Raw genomic sequence first — 27,494 nt, 5'->3', positions numbered from 1 at the left:
CAGGCTGGCACCAGTGCCAGTTGCCACGGTGGCTGCTTTTCAACCATCTGATTTATTTAAATATGAAGAACATTTCATTTCTCCCCAGTTAGCCTGGAAGAAGGTCCCCTGGGAAAACTGTAAGACAACAGCTGGTTCGGGCTCAGGGCAGCAGGATCGCTGTCCCTGGGAGTGATCCAGAGCCCGGCCTGACCCACGGAGAGACCCGTACCCGCTTCAGGAAAGCCGCAATTCCCCGGGGAGACCCCTTCACGTTCCCCAGTGCCTTTTTTGATAAGAAAGACGGGCAGAGGGTCCCAGACCCCGCTCCATGTTCAGAGGACATCACCCAACAGCCCCCCTAGAGAACCAGTAATGCGCCAGCTCTCCCAGAGCCCAGCTCCTTCAGCAGAAACGAGGAAAAGCCGCCCCCCCCTGATGGGGCTCCTGGTCACAGCTCACTGCGGGATGCCTTGGCCACAATCACCAGCTTGGACAGCTCGGCCTTGAACGCCCCGGGCCTGTGGGACACTGCCGTCTTGGTCACTTCAAATTCCTCGCTTTTCAGGGGGACGTCGCTTTCTCGCTCAAATGCAGCCTTCGAGTAGGCCATGCCGTACTCGATCTCCGCGCCCCGCACCTCTGCCCTGAACGGTGTGAAGTATAAGTAGGACTTGCCCTGGAGCCTCCAGATGGTGCAGGTGAAGTGCTGGTGGTCCTCGCTGGTCCCCAGGCTCATCTGCCACTTCTCGTTGGTCCCTCCTTGAGAAGCGTAGGTGAACGCACAAGTGTATTTGTCCCCCGGGCCGACGTTCTGGGGAAAAGGAGTGCACGACGCCGCCGGGCGCACGTCAAACGCTACCGTCGTGGGCTCGGACACCGCCTCCGCCGGCCTCAACGCAGCGGCCGCCAGCAGCAACGCAGCCCACAAGCTTGCGCCTCCGCCGTTCCTCCTTTCGCTGGGCTAATAGTTTTTCAATGGCTTCTATGGCATAGAAACATAGATTTCTTGTAAAATTAATAGTAAGGCACATTGAAAAGCTATAATCTCATTAAAAGAAAACCACTGAATATCAAATGCCAAATACATGCCAATGTTACCTGGAGACAAACATTAAACACTTAGAAAACGTAAGTTACAGATTATTTATCTTTATAAATAGCATCAGTAATACCACTTTTTCTTTTATTTTCTCCTTAAATCACACTACCTCTTAATTCATAATTCTACCTCACTCCCTGTTGTTCTATTTCCATTCTATTTGCCAGTATAATCTTAAAGGCATTTTAGGTTGTGACCCTTGAATTAAACCTTTATAAAAGTGGATTATTTACTCAGATGATTTTGCCTGAGGTAACTTAACATCAATCTTTTGTATAAGAGAATATTCTAATTATAATTACTTTTAAATATGCATTCTGAATCCCAGTCTTATTCCCAATAAATGGGCAGCAAAAATGACCTGTAATATCACTGGTGAATGACTGCTCAGAGCCAAAAAGAGAATAATCTCTTTCAATTCTATAGAATTTTGCAGTTTAAAACCATTTTCCTGTACATCTTTCTTTAAATGAACAGATGATAATGTGTTTGGATCATTTTTTAAAATATTCTGTAATGCTTGGCATGGTGCCTTTCACAGAGTAGATACCCAATAAATATTTGTTATATAATATGTAAAAGAAATGAACCATTCCCTGCTTTGTAATAGCAGAAAAATATTTTAGGTTTAGATAATCAGTTTCGATTATTTCTGAAAGCACTTACCATGTTTGTAACTTCTTCATTATCACCAGTAGAACAGAGTAACATTTACAAATGGTTGGAAGAAAAAGATTGTAATGATATTATTTGCAGAAAAGTATATACATCTTTACAGTTCTTGAACAGTAAATTTTCATTGTAAAAACACTTTAAAAAAATGTGATTCTAGAAATTGCTTTGAAGAGTTATACAGGAATCTGATACTTGAGGTTAGTTGGCTAGTTAAGTGTCCTCAAATGTGTCAGCTTTCAATGTCTCTAACAGCCAATTACATCTAAAATAATGCATCAACTCTAGGCTGATGCACTGGATCACGTTATTGAAGGATTGAAAGCGGATTTGAGCAAGTACTTCAAGAAAAATAAGGGAAGAATTATTTGAATAGAAGTTCCAGAACTAATCACTTTAGTTCTATCCTTAAATTTCCTATTTACAAAAGGGTTGTAATGTAAATATCTTTGTCTTTTTAAGTTCTTTATTTTACTAAAAATTATCCCAAATGATTGAAGCCATATTTCATGGGGAAAACAAAACAAAACAAAACAAAACCCCAGAAGATCCCATCTTGATGGGATCTGGAGGGAGACAAACCATAAGAGACTCTTAATCTCATGAAACAAACTGAGGTTTGCTGGGGAGTGTGGGGGTAGAGATAGGGTGGTTGGGTTATGGACATTGGGGAGGGTATGTGCTATGGTGAGTGCTGTGAAATGTGTAAGCTTGATGATTCACAGACTGTACCCCTGGGGCAAGTAACATATTATATGTTAATAAAAACAAACAAGCAAAAAACAAGACCATGTAAGTACGTTTGCTTACTTTGGCAAGGATTAATCTTTGGAAGTTTAGTCAGATTTGTTCTTAATTTTGGCTGTATAGTAGAATCTCCTGGGGAGAGTACAAAAAAAAAAAAAAAAAAAAAAGAATGTCTGGGTCTCATTCAGGAGATTCAGATTGGACTGATCTGAGGGGCATCCTGGGCATTGGAATTTTCCCTGTTTCAGTTTGAGTGTGCAGTCAATTTTAAAAAGCACTGTTCTAGCTCGTGATCTTCAAAATTCCATTTAACATCCCAGTTTATCTTTTATTGCTTGCAGGTAAAAACAAAAAGATGCTTTCTTTGCTGCAGATTCCATGGAATAGAAGATACATAGTTTTACAGCCAGAATGATTCAGGTAAAGACTGTTTAAACCTACTGTTAGCAATGTCGGATTCTATTTATACTTTCTTGACTGCCCCATTTCTTTTAACCTCTTGAGAGACAGAAGAAAGGAGAGACAGAGATCTTTTCATCCTGCCATTTCCAAATAACCCTGGTTCTTTATCTTGAGTATAGTGATAGCCTTTGGTCTCATGTTATCATTTTTTCCTCACGCAAAGCAACCATATCCACAAGAAGCAAATGTTCTTTCTTGCTTGCTCCAACCATTATATTGCTGAACTTTCGACAGCTTGTGTCACAACTGTCACTGTATCTAACCTCAAATATGCTTTTTACAACTTCTACTGGATTTGTTGAAGAAGAAAATTTTTACTCTATCCGTCAAATCTCTTCTAGCTGGTCTGAGAATTAAATCAACATGAGTCAGACTAACAGGAGAAAAAAAACAAAGTTGGACTTTGTTTAACCAAAGTTTGCATGCACACAGGAGCCCCATCCTGAAATTGAAACCCAAGGGAATGACTGAAGTGGGCAGTGTTTATATTTTTTAGGCAGAGACAATGAACCTGAGAGGAATCGATGGGACAAAGAAAGCCCATGTTGGGTAGCTTTGGTTAGTAAGGAATTCTAAACAGAATTTGGGCTGGGCCGTAAATTAATGAAAAGTAACAAGGTTTATTTATACAACCTTCTCAGTTCTACATTCTCTCCCTCTGGTAATAAGGATATCACTTTAACTCCTGGTACCAAAAAGCTTCCTTGCACAAGAGAGATTTTATATCCTGCTTCCAAGGGGACAGAGGAGGATCTCAGTGTCCTTCTTGCACAGGCTCTCTTAAGTAGCTTTTATTTAAAATAATCAATATGCTAAAGTGGCACATTTTGCAGGTGGTGAGGAACAATGCCTTTGGCCCCTATCAACTGGAGAAACAACAACAACAACAACAACAACCACACTTAAAGCACTGAAAGACCCTCTCACTCACTGAGAAATAGGAGCCCCTGATGATTACAGAGAATAAAAATTCTCAAACAAATCCAAGACATTTTATCCCCATGCCTGGTACTCTTCAGGACATGATTAGGAGTCCCATGACCAATTTTCAGACTTTAAGAATAGTTAAAACAGCACAAGTTGAACTATCCCTTTGTCAAGATGACAGGATCCTATTTTAATTTTGTAACTCACTTTCACCTGGAAGAATGGAATCTAATAAGGTTATTCAGGCTGAAGTGAGGCATCATTCTGGAGCAGTGATTCTCCAAGTGAGATCCCCAACCAGAAACATCGATGTCATTAGAGAACTTGCTAGAAATCCTAATTCTCAGACCTAAAAAAAAAAAAAAAACACTTATTGTATCAGAATCTCTGGGAGTATGGCCCAGCAATCTATATTTTAACAAGAACCACTCTATGTGGTTCTGGTATATATGGAACTTTTAGGAGCACGCTTATAAAGGGAAGATGGTCTCCTGGTAGCTGGAGTAAATTAAATCCAACCCATGTCAAAGAATAAGGGAAATGATTCAAGTGAATATTCATTTGTGCCCTTGATACTTTCAAGAGTTGAAAAATCTAAAAAGGGAACATTTACCCAATGTAAGGGAAAATAATAAGACAATGATTACAGGATTAAATCACAGTTTGTTGTAGTCTAAGGGAGTATTTAATGGTGTTACATGAAAAGTAAGATGGCATTCATGTTTCTGTAGCATAGGAAGATTTTTAAGAGGTTAAAATCAATATGGAATTTAATCTTTCTGTCAAGAGGAATTGAGATATAATGCAACTCATCATTACACAAAAGCAGCTGGCCAGGGGCACAAACATGTCTGAGAGAGACAGAGATCAGAATAGCACAGTGCTAGCTTAGTGGATAACATTTCCAGTATATAAGTTACTGAAAGAAGGTATTTTTGGAGTGCCCAGGAGGAAAGAGAGACTATGAATTCTATGAAACTAAAACCACAGATAACTCAAGCTCAAGGAATGTAGTCAACAAAGACCTTGTATTTATGTCCATCTCTCTGCCCCCCAACCCTAAATCTCTAGCAGTTCCTTTCTTTACGCATGATTATAGAAACATTTTAGTCTAAAATTTTGAATTTGGCAAAGAGACTGTATATTCCCTGCTGAAAGGATGGAGTGAGATATTGTAAGATAATTAGTCACATCTGCCCATTAGTCATGTCTGCCCATTAAAAGAAAGGGACAGAAGACATTGTGCCATGGTGATTGTAAGCCTCCATATGCAGCCAATTACAAAGATGCTGTTATTAAAAGGTTTATACAGGAGAAGCCTGGTGTTTTCAACAGAGTGGGTGTGAAGAGCAGCTGCTTCTAGCAGCAGAAGTTCAGAAGGAAATTCACATGCAGTTTTCAGCCTCATCGTGTCTCCTATCCTGTCAGAATCAGACATATGTCATAAGGCCCCACTCCTTTTGCTTACATTCCTGGGATGGTTGGACCTTGAATTAGTACAGCAACTCTGCAACACTTTTAATCAAGATGTGAGTATCACCTTTAATTCTGGGTGCCCAGTTGCAGCAGGAGATGAGGTCTTTCTTTAAAACTACTTCCAAAGCTTTTTTTTTTTTTTTATTTTCCATTTGTGTTCTATGTTGGATATTTACAGCCATAAATGCCTTCTTCTTCCTAGGTCTTCTTTAGGGCTATCAGAGGAAACTGTGATATTTATAGTCGTTTTTGTCACCATAGTGACTGACTGCTGTACTACTGTATCTCCCAATACTTTGCCCTCCATGTATATGCTATCTCAAGCACCACCAGTGATAATCTCAGTAATAATGGTCTCACTATGTGGCAGGGCTTACAAATGTGCCATTATCTGTCAGATAGGAAGTTACTGATGTGCTTTTCAGAGTCAGCTCTCCGAATCTCCTTCTGAGAGGTTGTCCTGGAGCCATTCTTGCTCCCCAACACTGCATCAGTCAGGACCACGGCAGAGGTCCTGCACCTTGATGCAATATTCATAAATTTGATAAACTCACTCACCTCCTACCAGTCTTTTGCTGTGCCAAACACAAGCAGAAGCTGGCGGGGGGTAGACAGCTAGTTAAATGCAGTCCATTGATGCCTCTGAGTCACAGAGTGAAGGATGACTCTGAAGAGGAAAGTGAAAGATATCCAGCACATCTTCTACTATCTGAGCTCTAAACATAGTATTTGATTTCGGTTTTCTTCCTGGATAAGAAAATCAAAACTATGTTTGTTATAAAACATCTAATATAGGTGCTGACATTTTTGTTTTTGTTTTTGTTTTTCATCCAAGTGCAGAAAACAACATAGCAATCCCAATACTGCTATTCTTAGAAAGGCCTGCTTGTCAGATTGGCCCTTGGCTGTGGTCTAGAAGCTTAGCTGGGGAGAATTTTCTCATGGTGACATAAAATTTTGCTAAATAACAAGAGTGGCTCATTATGCCTAACCTATAAAATGCAATTTATACTGAGCATCTGTTTTTTTACCCCCCCCCCCTTTTTTTTTTCTTCTTTAGAGAGGGAAGAAGGAGAGACAGAGGGAGGAGGATTGAGAGAGATCCTGAAGCAGGCTCCACACCCAGAATGTAGCCTGATGCAGGGCTCCATCTCACAACCCTGAGATCAAGAGTCTGATGCTTAACCAACTGAGCACCCAGGTGCCCCAGAGTATCTGCTTTCTTTCTGGGAGTCTGGACTTTCAGTGATTATGTCAATCATGTGACCAGCTCCCAATAAAATTCCTGGAATACTAGGCTCAAGAAAGCCTCCCTTGTAGACAAGACTGTGTATGTGTTGTCACAACTAATTGTTGGAAGAATTAAACTCAACCTATGGGACTCTACTGGAAGAGAACTCTAGTATGATTGTGCCTGGTTTCCTCTGGACTTCACCCCATGCACCTTTTCCCTTTGCTGATTTACCTTTGAATTCTGTCACTGTATTAAACCACAGTCATGAAGAATAAATCTGTCATCTATCTATCTATCTAATTATCTATAAACATATACACTGTGTCCTATAATTCCTCCAAGTGAGTCATTGAATTTGGGGGTGGTCTTGGGGAACCCCAACACAATACTAAATGTTGATCTTAGAAAAGCATAGATAGAAATTGTATTCATTCATTCATTCATTCACTCATTCATTTAAACCCTTTGAGTGGGGCACCTGGGTGGCTCAGTGGGTTAAGCCTCTGCCTTCAGCTCAGGTCATAATCTCAATGTCCTGGGAACAAGTCCCGCATCAGGATCTCTGCTCAGCAGGGAACCTGCTTCCTCCTCTCTCTCTCTCTCTGCCTACTTGTGATCCCTGTCAAATAAATAAATAAAATCTTAAAAAACCCACAAACTTTTGAGTGATTTCTGTAAGATGGGCATTCTATGTGTTTAGAAAGTGTCTTTAAAAGTTAAGCAATTTTCAAAATTTGTAGTTTAGCTATTTTAACAATTTAAATGTCATTTTCATGTATACATAAAACTTTTGTTTTATATTGCCATTATGATATATTGCTATCCCAAATAAATAATGTAAGAAAAACATCGAGTATTTGAATAAAATGTCATAGCATATCAATAGCATTACTTCTCTGGAAGATACAGAGCATGAGATCAGAGCAACATTTTTCTTGTGCTGAAATTTCTGAGTGCTGAAATAAATACTAGGAAATAAGTATAGTGTACATGCTTTCAGATCAAAGTAATAATGGTATCTAAATCTAAACCTATTTTGGCTTATGATTAACAAATTTGAGAGATAACTTTACTTAGTTTATGTGTCAATAAGCATAATATCTTTGAATATATGTTTATTAAAAATTGAGCTTATTGCTTATTCATGATTACCAAATGTCCTACTTAATTTTTCTCCCTTTAACTATTTCAAAATCTTTACATATTGACTGAACAATTTTAAGTAACAGTTTTAGATTTTTGAGGTTTGTATTGTTTTAATTTCAGCAACAGCTTTCAAACGATAGAAATCTGAGGAATCCCAATGCTTTTTAATCAACATTTTCATGCATATTGTAAAAGCCTGTAATTGAGAGTTTTCCACCTCTTATAAACAACAATGTGTATGAAAGCATTTTTAGAGTAAGAGAACAAAAATACAAAACTAAGCTAAATTAACCGTGATCTCTTAAAAACTAAAAAGTGTCTTACAATTATTTATTTATACTATGAATCTGACAACTAAATAGTTTTATTCATAGAAAAAAAATAAATGTTAGATATATTAAAAAGATATCTATTTTAATAAGGTATAGCATTTTGGGAATGGATATATTTCTTTTTAACTGACCGTGAATGTCAGTGGTGTATTGTATTAAAACAGATTAGTTGTTGACCTTCAAGAAGATGTGATTTTTATGAAAGACAAAGCCCATACAGTCATAGTAAAATATGGTGACTATTGGCCTTTTTATTTATAGAAAGTGACTCTAGGGACAGAAAGAGAAAATTGGCTTAAAAATCTTTACATCACAATAAAAGGAACCAAGCTCAATGGTGATATCTATATGAGATATATATATATTTTTTTTTCTCCCCCAACAAGATTACTGAGTCTTTCATCTTTTATCCCTTTTATCTTTAGAAATAATAATAATAATACATTTTTTGAAAACAACAACAACATTCGTGGAAGGAATTACTTTTCACTGTGGAGTGAGAACAGTGATATTTTACAATGAAAACATTGGGGAAATAAGAGAAAGAGATGTTATGGTTATGGCACTTAATTCATATATAGTCCACCGTTTTTCAATAATATATTTTCTCCTGAAATTTCATTTAAAGCAAAACAGAGAGACTTCTTTTTTAAAAAATTCTATTTAATTAGTGTCAGTTAAGAAAGATATCTATAATATAAGAGTAGTAGAAAGAATTCATGCAGAGGAAATCAAAAGATACTTCACTATCCATACGGGGAATATAAACCAATGGATTAGGTCTAGCTGTGACCACAGATGTTTTCTAGCTGGAAGCATATGGTTAGTTTTAACTTAGAATATACATAAAACAGCTTCCCTCTCTAAAACCTCAGCAGTGATCTCATTTTATTTTCAGAATAGTTTTTTACAAGTAATGTGAGTCTAAAATTTATAGTGGCACATATATATGATAAAACTAATTAAATGAAAAAATGTTGCTTTTTTATCTGAGAGAGGAAAGGTCATGCATTACACTGTAGCTGTCTTCTGGTAAATATCACAACTCAATTTGATGGCTTGACTCATGTCCTAAATTATCAAAATGAATCAACTCAATCATCCAAGGAATTCTGTTACTAAAATTTCTTTATGCTCTTGGTTTAGATACATTTTTTTTGAAATTAGGATGAATATATTTCTAGGAAAACAAATATAAAACCAGCATCTTGGTTTAGAAATGGCTATCTGGATGATTATCAGAAAAAAAAAAAAAATAGAGTGTCTGGTAGCTAAATTAGGCAAAAATTTTTTATCATAGTTTACCTTATTCTCGGTGAATCACTTTACTTTTGTAATAGATGCAATCAAGTTTTAGATTTATCACAGCTTTTTCTTGGATTACTTCTTTATTAATACAAAATTCAATGAGTCATTTGCTTAGGTAGAAAGAAAATCAATACTGCATATAAACTCATTTTTTTCCACAGAAATTCCCAAGAGAAATTATTCTATGATCCAATAAATTTATTATTGAAGAAATATATTCTATTACCTACTCTAAGTACGTACTTAGTCATTTTACCCCACATACTTAATTATTTTGCAACCCTATCTTAACAGTGTAAATCATTTTCTTTCTTCTTTGCAGAGCAGAATTTTAAGTTTTCCTGCTTTGCAATTTTTATGCATCCTTCCAATTAGGATTAAAAATATTAAGGTAAAGATTCCCCTCTGCAGCCAAAAATTATAAAATTCAACACATAAAGATATTCGTGATTTGCAGCCTTATTACATTCTGAGAGATAATCTTTAAATCGATTCTATTGAGCCTGGTGTTTCTGAAAACATTGTAACTGACAGAAGTGTAGGCTACATAAATTAGGTAACTGTTATTTTGACAAAGAAGGACCACTAACCTGCATAAAGAAAAACATAGTTAGAAGCGAGAATACTTCTCCAGCAAGATTCAGAGTAGAAAACTCCTGTCCCAGCTTTTAAGGTCATTATCATTTTCCTCTTGACAAATTTAACCAGAGAGAGTTTACCAGACTTCTGTATGATGAACTATTGTTAAAACCTTGGTTATGATTTTTCATGATACATATGCTCAGCAAACACTCTCTGCTTGTAATTTTGCTTCCTTGTAGAGATCCTTAAAAGTGAAGGAATAGTCTGGCAATGTTATGTGAAGTTTTTGTGCACTTGGTAGATATGCTTAGCAGCATACACCAATACAATTTAAGAATAAAAATCAGTCTTTGGGATTTAATTTGGCATATCTGCTGTCACAAAGCCCAATTACTTCTCGGTGTATTGATAAAACCAATTTTGTAACCCGAACGTTTAGAGACTAGATACTAGATGTGTGAGGATCACAGGAAAATACTAAAACTTTGTTAGGTCATGTTGGAAATAGCAGGATGGCTTCCTACTTTATAACTTGTGATACATTCACTTTTCAACAGATTTAGTGCCTGTGTTTGAGGTGATAGTCTAGATACCAGAAACATAAAAATGGACAGGCAGACATGAACACAACCACAGTTAGTAATATGCTTCATAGTAGAATTTTTTTAATTGAGATAAAATTGACCTCCAGCATTGTATAAGATCAAGGTGTACAGTGTATTGATTTGATATACATAGATTGCAAAATGATTACCACAGTAGAATTAGCTAACACTTCTGTCGTATCATATAATTAGCATTTCTTTTTTGTGGTAAGAACAATTAAGGTTAGTTCGCTAGCTACTTGGCAGTTTACAATACAGTATTGTTGACAGTTTTCACTAGTGTTGTACATTAGATCTCCAGATGTATTCATCTACTAGTTGCAAGTTTGTGCTCTTAAACATCTACCCAATTTCCCTACCTGGTCATACCCTAGTACCCATCATACTAGTTTCTATTTCTACAAGTTCTATATAACTCTATTTCTACATAGACTGGACAAATAAATGATACTGTACAGTATTTGTATTTCTCTGCTTGACTTATCTTTCTTAGCATAATGGCCTCAAGTTCCATCCATGTTGTTGCAAATGACAGAATTTCCTTCTTTCTGATGGCTAAATATCTTATTCTCTTTCTCTTGATATATATACATATATATATTTTTTTTTTTTTTTTACATATCTTGGCTACGATAAATGCTAAGATAAGTATGGGGTGTTATTTTCATTTTCTTTTGATATATACCAAACATGGAATTGTTGGATCATATGATGGTTCTGTTTTTTAATTTTTTTGAGAAACCTTCATACTGTTTTCCACTGTGGTTATACCCATTTACATTCTACTAACAGTGCAGAAGAGTTCCCTTTTCTCCACATCTTTGTCAGCACTTGTTATCTCTTGCTTTCTTAATGACAGCCATTCTAACATGTGTGAGGTGATATCTCATTGTTCCATTTCCTGATGATTGGTGATGTTGTGCATCTTTTCATGTACCTGTTGGCTATTTAGCTGACTTCCTTGAAAAAAAAAAAAAAAAGTCCGTTTGTTCCTCTGCCCATTTTTATTCATATTGTTTGTGGGTTTTTGAGGGAGGGGTTGGTATTGAGTTGTATGTGCATTTTATGTATTTTGAATATATTAATCCCTTATCTGATATATGGTTTGCAAAAATTTTCTCCCAGTCTATATACTGTCTTTCATTGTGCTGATTGTTTCTTTTGATGTCCAGAAGTTTTTAGTTTGACACAGCTCCACTTGTTGAGTTTTGCTTTTATTGCTTGAACTCTTGATATTGTATTTAAGAAATTATTGCCAAGGCCAGCATCAGGGAACTTCTCCCATATTCAATGTTATTGGAATGCTCCTGTATTGCATCTTATGTTTAAATTTCTAGCTCATTTTAAGTTAATTTTTGAGTGGTGTAAGATAGGGGTCTGATTTTACTTTTTTATTTTTATTAACATATAATGTATTATTAGCCCCAGGGGTACAGTTCTGTGAATTGCCAGGCTTACACACTTTACAGCACTCACAATAGCACATACCCTCCCCAGTGTCCATAACCCAACCACAGTCTCCCTATCCCCTCCCCCTGGCAACCCTCAGTTTGTTTTGTGAGATTAAGAGCCTCTTATGGTTTGTCTCCCTCCCGATCCCATCTTGTTTCATTTATTCTTTTCCAACCCCCCCCCCCATGTTGCTTTGTGAATTCCTCATATCAGGAAGATCATATGATAGTTGTCTTTCTCCAATTGACTTATTTCATATGATGGTTGTCTTTCTCCAATTGACTTATTTCGCTAAGTGTAATACCCTCTAGTTCCATCCACGTCGTCGCAAATGGGAAGATTTCATTTCTTTTGATGGCTGCATAGTATTCCATTGTATATATATACCACCCTTCTTTATCCATTCATCTGTTGATGGACATCTAGGTTCTTTCCATAGTTTGGCTATTGTGGACATTGCTGCTATAAACATTCGGGTGCACGTGCCCCTTCGGATCACTATGTTTGTATCTTTAGGGTCATAGGGTAGCTCTATTTTCAGCTTTTTGAGGAACCTCCATGCTGTTTTCCAGAGTGGTTGCGCCAGCTTGCATTCCTGCCAACACTGCAGGAGGGTTCCCCTTTCTCTGTATCCTCACCAGCATCTGTCATTTTCTGACTTGCTAATTTTAGCCATTCTGACTGGTGCGAGGTGGTATCTCATTGTGGTTTTGATTTGTATTTCCCTGATGCCGAGTGATATGGAGCACTTTTTCATGTGTCTGTTGGCCATCTGGATGTCTTCTTTGCAGAAATGTCTGTTCATGTCCTCTGCCCATTTCTTGATTGGATGTTTTGTTCTTTGGGTGTTGGGTAATTATCCAACATTTTGTTGGAAAGATTGTTCTTTCTCCATTGAATGTTCTTGACTCACTTTTATTTTTTTTTATTTTTTTTTAAGATTTTATTTATTTATTTGACAGACAGAGATCACAAGTAGGCAGAGAGGCAGGCAGAGAGAGAGGAAGGGAAGCAGGATCCCTGCTGAGGAGAGAGCCCAATGTGGGGCTCAATCCCAGAACCCTGGGATCATGACCTGAGCCAAAGGCGGGGTTTTAACCCACTGAGCCACCCAGGTGCCCTTGACTCCCTTAAAAAAAAAAAAAAAAAACCAACAACAACAAAAACAAGCAAACAAACAAAAAAATCCAACAAAGTGGTAATAGGTATTAACAAAAAGTTGTGAGAATAAGAAATTTTTTTAAAAAAGTGATTTATACTCCCAGACACTGAGAAGAATTTGGCAGATAAGAATCAGAAAAGGCTTTCTAGAAAAATTTGTATTTTTCCTGAATCTTAAAAGATGTAGCAGAAATTCCTATGTAAAATGGCACATGTAACAATGTTATAGTTATATTTTTGTCTGAAGCAAAACTAGGTGGCCAGGAAAGGCTATTAGATGACTCTTCAGGGAGGAGTGGCCTGTGAGTCTCACCCTTAATATCCATGTCCCAAAGAAGAGGAGTGGGTAGTTACCTTTTCCTCTAATTTTCATGTATTAATGCGCTAGTAATTTGCCATTTCATATCTTTTCTATGCTGCAGATGATTTTATTAAGCAGTAAAAATACTACTTTTTTTTTTTTGTCAAGAACAAAATCCAGCATATATTTGGTGAATTTCTCAGTGTCATGCCCATGGTTTTAGTACTTTGTTGTAAGAAAAATTTTGAACACTTATTAATACTGTGTCATATGTACAATGGATAAGAATATTTCTAAGTTTCATTTTCTAAGGAACATCGTCAAATGATTGAATTTTCTTTTTTTTTTTTCTTTCAAAGATTTTATTGAGACAAAGCAAGAGAGGGAACACAAGCAGGGGGAGCAGGACAGGGAGAAGCAGTTTTCCTGCTGAGCAGGGAGCTTAATGTGGGGCTTGATAGGACCCTGGGATCATGACCTGCACTGAAGGCAGATGCTTAATGACTGAGCCACCCAGGCACCCCTATATTTTCTGTTAATGAGAGAGATCTACCTAGAATCATGTAATTACTAAGTTGTAAATTTATATAGGATACATTTGAGCTACCCTCTTTTATTGATGAAACTGCTGACTTAGCTTGAAGTGAACTAGAGTTTTGGTCATCTGAACTAAAGGTCAAGTCCAGTTCAAATTTTGTAACTTTTTTTATGACTTTGAGAGACAAATTCCTATTTTAGATGAAATTCCTATGCATTAGTAGTAGCTACACTACTAATAGTAGAAGTAATAGAAGCTTAGCAGGATAAGTGAGGAAATTATGGCAAATATCATTGGTTATTGAAGGGTTTTTGCCAGTCTTATACAACACCATAATGCCTTCAAGTTAGAAATTTTATTACATAGCAATGAGCTAAATGAAATATTAGCCTATGTTAATTATCCTGTGGTCAAGTTTCTACAAACTCTTATCTTATCCTGGAACTGGTCAGCAAATCTTGAAGCTTCATCTGGTGACTTCATTCGTTCATTCATTCATTCATTCATTCAGTAACATCTCAGGAAACTAGATACCAGGTAAGTAGAAATGACTAAAACATATGTTCTGATCTCATTGTCTAGGAGAAAGGATAGATGTAAATGAATAACTAAAAAATAGTACATAGGGTATCATTAAGAAGATTAAATAGGCACACCACAAAAGGAGAATGTCATTACAAGGCTAACTGCCCAGGTTCATGTGCTTTTTACATGTGTCCAGTGTAGAGCAGGGTGCCAGTAATTGCAACATTTCTTCATCTACACTGGTGGAAATGACAGCACTGCTTTCCTTGAAGATGCTGCCTTTGGAAAATGAAAAGCCTTTTTTTCCTCATAGAACAAGGGGGAGTTTCTAATCTACTGGTTCCTCAGTATTAGGTAAGTCCTTGGCATCTTGGACAATAGGTTTTCAACATACAAATTTTGGAGGGACAGAAACATTGAGACCATAGCATTTTGCCCCCTTGCCCCCCAAATCCATGCCCTTCTCACATGCCATGAGCTCAAATGTCTAAGACAAAAGTGTCATCTAAATATCATCTAAATTAGATACAGATGAGACTCTAGCTATGAACCTGTGAAATAAAACATATGTGTTTCCAAAGCACAATAATGGGATAGGCATGGAAGAGAGATTCCCATTCCAAAAGGGAGATATAGAAAAGAAAAAAGGAGCAATGGGCCCAAGGTAAACCCAAAACCAATAGGGTAAACAAGAACAACAACCCCAATCCTCCTTGACAGCATGTCCTACCTTCTGGACCCACTGGGGCTGCAGTTATACCATCTGGACACACTGGAACAGGAGTCGGGTCCCCAAAGCTCCAAGCACCCTATCTGCCAGACTTTGCTGGGAACAGCCCATGCTACACATATCCCTAGCTGGATTGCAGTTTGGTGCTTGTAGATGGTTCTAGGTTGTGGGGGCACCACTTTACTCTGCACTCCCACCACAACTCTGCTCTCCTTTACCCTAGTGAAGATTCTCTGACATAGGCACTCCTGAAGAAGCCCTTTGCCTGGGCTATATGCCCATGGGAAAAGGCTCCATCCTATAAAATCTAGGTGGAACCAGACACAGTCCTGATGCTTTGATGGATGCAAGAAAAGCTGCATCATAGAATGATCACTGGAATGATCACTGGAATCCTGCTCACTGGAATGATCAGGGAGCATGGCACCAGAATGAGGATTAGACCAGGCAGCAGCAGCCCCCTCCTTTGAAATCCTTCTGCCCTACTCTTGGCCTGTGATGGAAAAGGCAGCTCTGGGGATCTCCAAAATACTTTCAGGGTCATTCTTCCACTGTCTTCATGAAGAACAGCTAGGTTCTGTTAAAATGGCCAACCCAGTCTATTATCCTTATCAAATTTGGCTACATTCTTCTTTTCTCTCCAAAAAAGCTTTTTCATTCCTTTCAATATGAATAGGCTAAAGTTTTCTAAATTGTGAAGTTCTGCTTTTTAAAAAAAATTGTTATTGAAGTTTGGTTGACAACAATGTTACATGAGTTTCAATTGTGCAACATGGTGATTCAACCCTGCTTCACTTTTAATTAGTAGTTCTCTGTTTATATCTTTTCTCTCTCCTTGCATCTTACTGTAAGCAGTCAGGAGGACCCAGGCCACTACTTTAACCTTTGCTTAGATATATTCTCAAACAAAAATCCAATTTCGTTGCTCACAAGTTCTATTTTCCACAAAACATTTAGACATGAACACAGTTCAGCCAAGCTCTTTGCCACTTTCTGTTAAGAATTGTCTTTCCTCTAGTTCCAGCAACATGTTCCTCATTTATGCCATCTGTGGCCTTTGCCATCCATACGTCTATCAACATTCTGTTCATGAACACTTAAGTATTCTCTAGGAAGACTGAGGCTTTCTCTACATTTCTCCTCATTAGAATTGCTATGAGTGGTTCATTCACAGCAATGCAGTGTTTTTCTAGCATGTACCTCCAAACCCTTCTAGCCAGTTCCCCTTCCTCACTTCCAAAACTACTTCCACACTTTTCAGTATTTATTTTTACAGTACCCCCACTTCTCAGTACCAACTTTCTGTCTTGGTTGGTTTCACTGCTATAACAAAATACCTCATATTGTCTGGTTTACAGACAAGAGAAATTTATTTCTTATAATTTAGAGACTGGAAATTCAAAATCATGGTGCCAGCTTGGTCAGGTTTAGACCCTTTTCCCAATTGTAGATTTCTGGTGTATCCTCATATGGTAGAAGGGGTAAGCTAGCTCTCTGCAACCTCTTGACCCTCATGACCTAATTTCCTACTAATGGCCCTACATTCTAATGCAGTTAGTTTTTATTTGTCATTAGGTTTTCAACATATTAATTAGGGAGTGAGGGGGGGATAAGCATTCAGATCATAACAGGCCTTGTAGTATCTTGCCCCTGAAGGGAACAATTTATGTTTGAAGTCAGCCAAACGGTGACAAATAGAAAAGCAGATGAAAATATAACCTGGAAAATTCTAATATTAAATAATGAGTGATCTTACATCATTCACCCATTCAATAAATAATTAGTATGCATCCACCACGTACCAAACACAAGGAAGAAAACAGGGAGCAAAAGGAGAAATGGTACCTGCCCTCACAGGTCTTACAACCTTTTCTATAAATGAACCAAAGATGGACACTGTGTATTGGCCCCTAGCTTGTTTATTTTCTTCACTGTAGGCTGAGGCCCATTGACCCAAAAGCCCACTAGCTCCAAACTCTAACTTTTACACATTAGAGGAAAACTGTTTCTCTAGCCACAGAATACTTCTGACATGGTATATGTGTGGTTTTCAATCAGTTCCCCAAATCTATATATTTAATAAATTAAATCTATAATTTAATTTAATTCTGACATTAACTACCTGGGGTTATCACAGACCTCATGGCTTAAGGGCTCAGCCTCATAAAACTGCCCCCATTTCAGACACAAGTCATGAGGCCCAGGTCATCATCCTTACTTCTCACCAACCAGTTGCAAATGGCAAGTTTTCATACCTCTCTCTTCAGACTTAATAATTTGCTATAGTAGCTTACAGAAGTCAGGGAAGCATTATTTATGTTTACTAGTTTATTATAAAGATTGTTATAAAGGTTAGAAATAAGCAGCCAGAGAAGAGGTACATGGAGCAAGATCTAGAAGGATCTAGATCTAGATCTAGAAGCTCAGTAGTTTCTGAATGGAGTTAGGGTGTGCCAACCCTGTAGTCACATGGATGCCTTTATCAACCCAGAAGTTCTTCAAACGCCATAATCTAGGAACCTTTATGGAGGTTTCATTGCAGAGATGTGATCAGTTCTTGGCTCACTTTGCAGTTGCTCTCCCTTTCCTGGAGTTAAGTGAAGTGGTTGGGGCTGAAATCTCCATGCTTTTAATTATAGTTGGCTCTTTTTGGAAACCAGCCCCCATTGTGAAGCTACCCAGGGGTCCATGAAGAGTTATTTCTTTAGAACAAAAGACACTCCTATCACCCAGGAAATGCCAAGGGATTTAGGACTCAGTGTTAGATGTCCCTATCATCTCTCATCACTCAGGAGATTACCAGGGTTTTAGGAGCTCAGGGTAAGAAACTGGGGGTCAAAGACTCAAAACTTAGTGTGAGAAACCAGGGGCAAAGACTCAATGACAGTAGAACAAAAGAGAGGTCTAGCATCCATACCACTCTGAAATACAAGGGTTTTAAGAACTCTGTGTCAGAAAACAGGGGCAGAGACCAAATACATATTTATTATCTCACATCCAATTATTTTTTAAAGTAGCCTGATGAAGCGAAACTTTCTTAACTGTTTAGATACTATGTGTTGTATATATCCTTCAAAATATAAATTAGCATCCCCCAGCCATTGATAAATTAGAGCCCTGTGGTTGTAAGACCCCTTTGGAGCTACTGCCCTTCTGAGTGATCTGACCAAGAGACCCTGCCACCCCCGTACTGCTGAGTAACCTCACTTAGGCATGTAGAGCTTCTCTCCTCTGCCACTCTCTCCCAGGAGTTTCCTTGCCCTGCTCTCCTTCTGAGTAGAGACCCCTGTCCCATAGCTTCTGGATAGAGTCCTGCTGTGAGGGACCGCCCCCCCCCACCCGTGACTTCTCCCACATGCAAACTTGTCAAAGCATCACCCAGTAAAGTTTCTATGTGCTACTGCCATCTCATGGTCATATCTTTTTCTTTGATCAGCCTTTCAAATCTCTAAATCCCCCTATACAACCTAATGGTTGAGAATCAGGTAAAGTTCTGCTGACTCTTTACCAAATGTATTAATGGCATAAATTTATTCTGTGTTTTAGCACCGTCACCTTCTCAGAACCTGCCAGAAAAAGAAATAAAGTCAGATTACTGATTTGATGTTTTGTTTTGTTTTTTTAATGACATGTACTTCTACTTCACATTGATATCTGTTTCTTAAATTGGAGATTATAAATCCCTCCAAAAGGGGATACCCAAAGGGGATATCACTCCTCCTCTTCCTCTCCTTGCTGTAGCTTTCTTTTACTGAATAATTACGTACTAAAGCTATTAAATGAGACAGTGAAAAGAAGGCCTTTGTGATCATTTGGGCTAGGGGAAGTGGTGAGAAGAGCCACAGTGACTCGAGCCCAGTGTCACAGAGTAAGCGGGCTAAGACGCACATGGGTGGGCCTGGCGTGTGATGTTAGAGCCAAGGAAATGGGAAGAGGACACCTCAGTGGAGGTGGGTTATGGCATGATGTGGGTTATCAGACTGAGAAGGGGAAGCAAAGGATCCCAGCTGAGATAGCCTACTAGGAGATAGTAGAGCCCAAGGGGGCTGAAGAAAGGGTTCTCACACAGGAGTGATGTCCTAGAGGCCAAATAGGGTGAGGGCATCTCAAGATGCCTCTCTCAAGAGGGCGTCTATGTGGTGGAAGGTGTAAAGGCAGAGATCAAAAATTGGTTTCATAGGGGGGATTTGTAAAATATGTAAATATGTTAAAGATAATAGAAATCTGATTTCTCACTGCCAGAAAAAGGAGTTATTAAATATTGTAAGGATGGGGGGGGAGAAGGAACTCTTCATGGTTGGATTAGAATCAGTGGTGTTATATTTGTATTAATTTGCTCTGGCTACCATTTTAAACATACCGCAGATTGGGAGTTTTAAAAAACAGAACTTAATTTTCTCACAGTTCTGGAGGCTACAAGTTCAAGAACCAGGTGTCAGCTGGTTTGGTTTTTCAAGTTTTAACACCTTGACTCGAACATAGATGGCTTTCTCTTTGTCCTCACAGGGTCTTTCTTTGGTGCACACATATCTCTGGCGTCTCTCAGTGTGTCCACATTTTCTCTACTAATAAGGTAACTAGTCAGATTGGATTAGGACTCACCGGAATAACCTCATTTTACCTTAATGAGTAAATACCTTAACCGTAAATATGGTTAAATTCTGAGGTATAGACACTTAGGTCTTCAACATATGCATTTGGTGAGGGCAGAATTCAACCCATAAAAATACTGTATATTTCTGGTATATGTATGTATGTGTGTAGGTATGGAAATAGGTGTGAATATACATTTACATATGTGTCTTAGTTCTAGTTTAGTCACTAAAAGGATTTGATATGAGGAAATGCTTTGATCTTTTTTTTTTTCCTCCTGGAGGAAGTAGTTTGCTTTTTTGTTATGCTGTTTAGTGAGTAGAGAAAGTTTACCAATATGATAAAAAAAAAAAGGTTGTGTTTGCCTCCAAGCTTTTCTTGGAGAATACAATAAGTGAATAGAACTTATATGATGAAATGTATTTTGAAATTTTTCTGTGACTTATTCAAAGACAAGGAAAATTAAATAAATGAGTCAGGTTCTTTTGCCACAAATTCTGTTTTGCTGCCATGTATATGGTAGCTACTCAAGATTTATAAATAAACACTTGAATTTGTGATATGATGTATATATTCTCTAAGTTAGTGCTGTAGGTATACGTGCGAAATACTTTAGAATAGAGACTCAAATACTTTTGGAGACTAGTGAGTAAAGACAATGAGTGAAACAAAAGGCTATAAGGCAAGAATAGTGGGAACTGCAGCAAGCTAAAAAGTACGTGTCCTGACCAAGGCATATAATTTTAAATTCTAAAAGAATTATTCTACCCAAATACTGATGTATTTCAATGTCAGACCTGCTATGTTATAAATTAATATTAAAGTTTTCTTGACTTTCTTTCATTGTACATTGACTCTTGAACAGTGCAAGAGTCAGGAACACCGAATACCCACTCAGTCAAAAACCCATGCACAACTTTTTTTTTTTTTTTCAAGATTTTATTTATTTATTTGAGAGAGAGAGAGTACATGAGAGGCGAGAAGGTCAGAGGGAGAAACACACTCCCTAGGTAGATGGGAGCCCAATGCGGGACTTGATTCCCGGACTTGGGATCATGACCTGAGCCAAAGGCAGTGGCTTAATCAACTGAGCCACTCAGGCGCCCACATGCACAACTTTTGACCTCCCCAAAACTTAACTACTAATAACCTCTGCTGAATGGAAGCCTTACCAGTAACATAAACAGTTGTTAAACACATATTTTTGTATCTTATATGTATTACATATGGTATTTTTACAATAAAGTAAGCTAGAGAAAAGAAAATCATTCAGAAAATATTAAGTGAAAATACATGTACAGTACTGTTACTGTATTTATTGAAAAAAAACAAACTGCATATAAAGGGCATCTGCCTGGCTCAGTGGGTTAGGAATCTGCCTTCGGCTCAGGTCATGATCTCAGGGTCCTAGAATTGAGTCCTGCATCATGCTCCCTGCTCAGTGGGAAGCCTGTTTCTCCCTCTCCCTCTGCCACTCCCCACACTTGTGCTCTCTCTCTCTGTCAAATAAATAAATAATCTTTAAAATAAAAAAGGAAAAAGAAAATACTGTTTATGAATAGAACTATATAGTTCAAACCCATGTTGTTCAGGAGTCAACTGTAATGATTTAGTAAGTATGCACTAAATATTAAAGTCATGCTATACTAGACAATAAAGAAAGATCTTCAGGTGTAAGTGAAAGGTGTATTATTAAAAACATGTAAGTGTTTTTTCCCCAAAATTTTATGTCTATCTTACCCATTAGTCCATTTTTCAATTTTACATAATGATAATTACACATTTAAATGCATTTATATATTTTAACTGCTATAAATTACCTTGTAGTTCTGTTGAACATGTGTGTTAGTTTTATAAATGCTTCAAAATAAGAAAGAGCCATATTTGTATGTAGGAGAAGCTTCTTTTCTTTTTTACATTATCTATTGGGATTACAAACATTTTATCTTATCACTACAAGCTAACATTCTATATAGTATGTACTAAATGATTCCTATTTAGCATAGATCAAATTATATTTTCATTCCTTTAGGAAATAAACCACTTTCATTTTAAAATTTTGTTCTTTTCAAAGATATCAGCCACAATGATCAAAAAACACTGTTAGCATTTATATCCTGTGGGATTGTATTACTATCTAGCTACGCAATATAGAAAAGACTAATAGGTTTTTTAAGAAAGATTTATATCCAGTGTCATCTACTTTAAGAAGCATAGTACAATTATAACTACTTTTGTGTTACAGTGTTTCTTTTGAATATGTGTTATGTCTCTTGGGAATTTTTTTTTCAAATGTAAGTATTCACATAAAGTAGGATTATTGATTCATTCAGTATCCAATCTACTACCTTATAACTACATTTTGTGAAAACCATTCTGTTAAATATTTCAAGCTGTTCATGTCAATCTAAAAGTATCAAAATGTACCATGAAACAATGACCAATCTGGAATTGGTTGTAGAAACTGGAAAACTGGGTGTATCTGTAGTCCTTCTGGAAGGTCTTGATCATTTCGATTATCATATGTGGATGAAGAAGTTCAATAATTATAAAATAATCCGAGATAATAGCACTTCTCTCAAGAAAATATAGAAACTTGGGGTGCCTGGGTGGCTCAGTGAGTTAAGGCCTCCGCTTTCGACTCAGGTCACGATCTCAGGGTCCTGCATCGGGCTCTCTGCTTAGCAGGGAGCCTGCTTCCTCCTCTCTCTGCCTGCCTCTCTGCCTGCTTATGATCTCTCTCTGTCAAATAAATAAATAAAATCTTAAAAAAAAAGAAAATATAGAAACTTTAGGTTGATTAAAATTTATATGAGTTTCCCCATTTAAGTGGAGTTAGTCCTAAAAAAAATAAATAAAATAAACTGGAGTCCTTATTTTGTGAAAAAAAAAAATCATATCTGATACATATCAGTAATTAAGCAATTAGAAACTCTTACTTTTAGCATTCCTACTTTTTGCAAATGTATAGACCTTTGAAATGAATGAGATACTTTATCACTCTCATTCCCTGGTTTTACTTTGCCTTGCTTTCATTTTTTTTTTTTTTATGTCATTATTCTCTTTCACCATTTCACATTTGTTACCCATTTAATTGAGGTTCTGAAAAAGATGATTGAAATAGATGCATGTATGTGTGTGTGCATGCGTGTGTGTGTATGTGTGTGTGTGACCCAGAGAGGGTGAAGAAGAGAAAGAGAGAGCATTAATGCATGCAGGAGAGGGAGGGAGCAGGACCATTCATGGTGGCTTGCTAAGATTTCATTGGAATATTACAATGTTTCACAATGTACACAGGTCTTTTTCTCCCCAGGCTCCTTCACATTTTCCAGAGATGAATCTTGTAATTTATTACCTAAAGGATTAAATACTTAACTACTAGGTTGCAGGTAACTGAACCAAAGACAGGGCTGGAGGGAAGAGATCAACATTTAGCATATACTGCCTTTCATTTACTGCCATTTTTGCAGTAAAATACATCACAAGCTGCTGAGTCTTAGCCTCAATTTTCCTAAAGGGAGAGTTTGGTGGTTTCTACCTACACAGAGTTGCAGAGAAACTGGAAGTCTAATTGTTCCTTATAATATCTTAACCCATCATCCCAGTTTTCAGCTCTGCCATCTACCCTATCTACTTTATGCACTGATTTCTGAGTCAGTTTCTAGGGAGTGAAGCAGCTGGCTCTTCCATGGCCTCTCCGCTGTTTGTGCTTGTCCCTCACTGTTCTTTGCTCTGCTGTGTCAATCATTTGATCTCCACTTTGTTTTACATCTTCCAAAAAAAAAAAATGTTGACATCTCTTGTCTACTATTCTGTTCTTTGTATTTATAGAATAATAACTTTAAAAGTTATATCTTTTGTGTCTGTAATGATTTTTAGGGAGAATAGAGATAATCCCATGGCTTTAAATCTATCATGAAGTGGCAACCTAACTAATATTTCAAAAAAAATTTTTTTCTCATTAAAAAAACCCTACCAGTACTGCTGGGAAATGGTGGATAGAGATGGGAGGAAGTGAGAGCAATTCTTCTGAGTGATTTAATCTTAATTAATAGGTAAATGTAACAGATGACTGCTAGTAAGACCAATGATTGAAACTAAAGAAACATGTATCACAGCTTGTAAGAATAATCACAGTATTAGTACCATCACAAGGATGCCAATCTTTTAAATATAAAAAAAAAAATACTCTACCACTTTATTAAATTTAAAAATAAGATGCAAATACGTAGAGACATGATAAAATGTCAGGTGCTGTGAACAGGCATCTTGGGCACCAACAGCAATCTCCATGTAGGCTTTACATATTCTGCACAGATCCTATTAAAAAAAAAAAAAAAAAAAGGAGCCAGCATTTTGAAAATAACAAGATTACAAAGGAATAAATTTTTCTGCTCTCAAAATATCAAAAGATCTGGCAAATTTCTGTCAGTGGTTACCTGAATCTGAGAATTACCTGCCCCTCCAGTTTGGACAAAGTCTCTTTTATCTGCTCTTTCCTCACAACTCATGTTGAAACCAATAAGCTGAAAGAGAGCTATACTCCAGTCAAGATGAGGAGCAGATAAGACAATGTCTTGGCCCACAGGACCACAAAAGGAGGTAAGGTCTCTGCCCCAGTGCTTGGGCAAGGCCAGGAGAAGGGCAAGAAAATTTTAACTGAATGCTTACCAAAAATGGATGAAATTTTAAGCTTCAAATTGCCAAGCTTATTTAAAGTGCAGAATTTAATTTTCAATTGTTAGAGCTTCAGGAACAAAGGAGAGTTTGGTTATAGATGAATTAAAAGGTTATACCCACTGTCCTCACATTTAGATTGTAAATTTCATACTCATTGTAATGATATACAATTATAATCATATTATTTTGATATTTATTTTATTTATACAGATTTTTCATAGTAGCAATTTGTGCCTTTTTAAATTTATTGAAGTCTTTATTTTTCAAATTGGTTTTTCCATATAGACCCAACTTCAGATTCTGAAATCTTGCTTAAAAGAAGCTATCTTGAACAGCAAAATTTCAGTAGAAAGAGATGCTTTCCCCACGTAAAACAATACATTTAAGATAAAGATCTACTAGTTAGCAAGTAGATTAAGGAAATTACATTGGGTGTTTAGGGGCTTCTCTATCTCCGTACGTAGGATATAGTGACTATTCCATCTTAACTGTTAAAAATGAATAATGAACATAGGTTACAACTAGGTAAAGATGCTTTAAAATAATAAAGTAGCACATAAAATACAAGATATTACTATGTGAATAATGATTGTTATTATTTGAATGAACGCCCAAGTTTTCAACCAAACTAATTCTATAAATTCATTTTTTCAGGATTCTGTCAATAAAGATACTAAAGTTATTTGAAATTAGAATGCAATACATACCTAAGGTTTGTTTTCTTTACTACTGAATTAGGTAATAGAAACGTAGATATTAGACATAGATATTGATATACATTGATATATAAATTGACTCAGTATTCCATTCTAGCATGAAGACTCTATTAGCTGGAAACTAAAAAATTGCATTTCCTCAATGCCCTTTTGCATTTATGGTTCTGGCCTGTCAATTAGGTATATCTGTGAGAGATTTTGATGAAGAATCAAGGCAGAAGGGGTAAGAGGCAGATTATAGGGCAAGTAGTTTCTGAGTTAGATGGTGATGTTCTAGAGCCAGAAGCCATAGCAATGGTCCCCCCCCCCCCCCAGTAATTAGCTTCCCATTCATCCATTTTTCAAACTTCTCCAGCTGTGGCAGACGCAGTGTTTCTTGTTTCAAGAAGTCTTTCCTGGGAACTCAGCCTAGAGTTTCCTCCAGGTCTTCAAAGAATGCAGTAAGTAGTTTTCCACACTGCTACTTTTTTTTTTTTTTTTTTAATTAGCTAGAATGAATTTGTTGATTGCAGCTGAAATTCAGGGGTCCTGCTGTATTTCAATACGTATACCGCATTGGTGGACTTTTTAGAATAGACCCATTTTATTCCAAATTCCTCTCTTTGTGAAATTACTTGAGGGTTGTTTTATATGAATCTGTAATAGCATGAGATTTGTCATCTCATAAACAAAATAAAATGAAACACGGAGTAGATGATTTCAGGCCCTCCAAGGAAATTTGACTGTACTTGATGGTCATTTTTTAAATTTTTTCTTCCTTGTGAAGACATAGCCAGACTGAGAAGTTATGATTTTTTGAATACTAGATGCATTTGTTTTACTTAAGCCTTTACAACCAAAAGTATTTTTAGGTCTTGTGAATAAGAATGTGAAAAAGTGTCTATAAAGATCTCACATTAATATTGAGTTGCATCCTCTGGATAAAACTGAGAATTCATAGTCATGATCATAGTAGTTAAAAGATCTAAGTGAAGGGCGCCTGGGTGGCTCAGTGGGTTAAGCCGCTGCCTTTGGCTCAGGTCATGATCTCAGAGTCCTGGGATCAAGTTCCATGTTGGGCTCTCTGCTCAGCAGGGAGCCTGCTTCCCTATCTCTCTCTCTCTCTGCCTGCCTCTCCATCTACTTGTAATTTCTCTCTGCCAAATTAATAAATAAAAATCTTAAGAAAAAAAAGATCTAAGTGAAAATGACTGACTTTAAAAAATACAATAATTTTGTTGAGAAGCAAGAAATAAGTTATATATAGCAATCACTTCTACTTTCAATAAAATCAAAGAGCCAAAAAGACTAAAAAATGCTCCACAAAATATTTGAGTGATATATGAAATTATTTTAAAAATTAGTTTCACGTGCAAGAGATTAGGTAAATTAATCTAATAAGCAAGATAAAAAGAGATTACTTTGTTCTATTATTTTAGATTTGTAGTTACATTTATATAATTCCTTATTTGGTTAATATGGTGGATATATTCTGGGGTGCCACCATGATCCTCCCAGTATTTATGCCCTTAAGGTAAGCATCTCCTCTTAAGTGTAGGAAATACTCAGTCTGACCAGTCTGCAAGTAACTTAATGCTGCAAATAAACACATGAATAAGGTAATCGATCCTTCCTGACTGTTGAGCACCAAATGATACCGCAGCCCAGCCTGACAGCCTGGGAGGTGAACTGACTGGACAGAGCCCAGACTCCCAACCCACAGAAACCCTGAGCTGAAAATAAGAGGCTTATGATTATATTGTTATACATTAACATAAAGCTAATCCTGTTATTTTTATGTAATTATAATTTTATTGCACATGCTTAGAACTAAATGTTATTTTGTATTCTAATTAGACAATAAAATAAGCACATGACATACAAACCACATAAATAATGAATAAAAATGGTTTGTATTCTATAACATTCAGTATATTTTGTTGTGATCAGCTGCTTCTATCCAATCCAAAACGATATTCAAAAATTATTCATCAATATTCAACTATAACAATAGTGGCCTCTAAAATGCAGTTTCCTATTGATAATCTCCTGAAGAGAAATTCCATTTCATCAATAACGTTCAATAAATACACATTAAATATACATTTTTCCTGAGTGGCTTGTTTTGCTTGTCTGTTTGTTAATGGGACGTATGATGTAGCAGAGTTACAATTCTTGGGTGAGTTTATCAAATTCCATTAATTAATTTATATTAAAAATATTATATAAAATATTAAATATATAATA

The 27,494-nt window shown here is 36.8% G+C and overlaps 1 protein-coding gene and 1 pseudogene across 2 annotated transcripts in view; both read right to left on the bottom strand.

Annotated features, from left to right (window-relative positions):
* The window catches only part of MDGA2 (MAM domain containing glycosylphosphatidylinositol anchor 2), a 996,453-nt gene that overhangs the window by 68,643 nt on the left and 900,316 nt on the right, over positions 1–27,494 (bottom strand). The window lies entirely within an intron of this gene.
* LOC309868084 (myeloid-derived growth factor pseudogene) lies at positions 34–5,297 on the bottom strand (annotated as a pseudogene). The gene is made up of 2 exons: positions 5,172–5,297; positions 34–943 (listed from the first exon to the last, which is right to left on the bottom strand). The product of its transcript is annotated as a myeloid-derived growth factor pseudogene (transcript).

Source organism: Mustela nivalis (genome assembly GCF_964662115.1).
Source record: "Mustela nivalis genome assembly, chromosome: 6".
NCBI classification, from domain to species: domain Eukaryota; kingdom Metazoa; phylum Chordata; class Mammalia; order Carnivora; family Mustelidae; genus Mustela; species Mustela nivalis.
The sequence above is the reverse complement of the archived record's forward strand: the minus strand, read 5'-3'. Positions and strand labels throughout refer to the sequence as shown.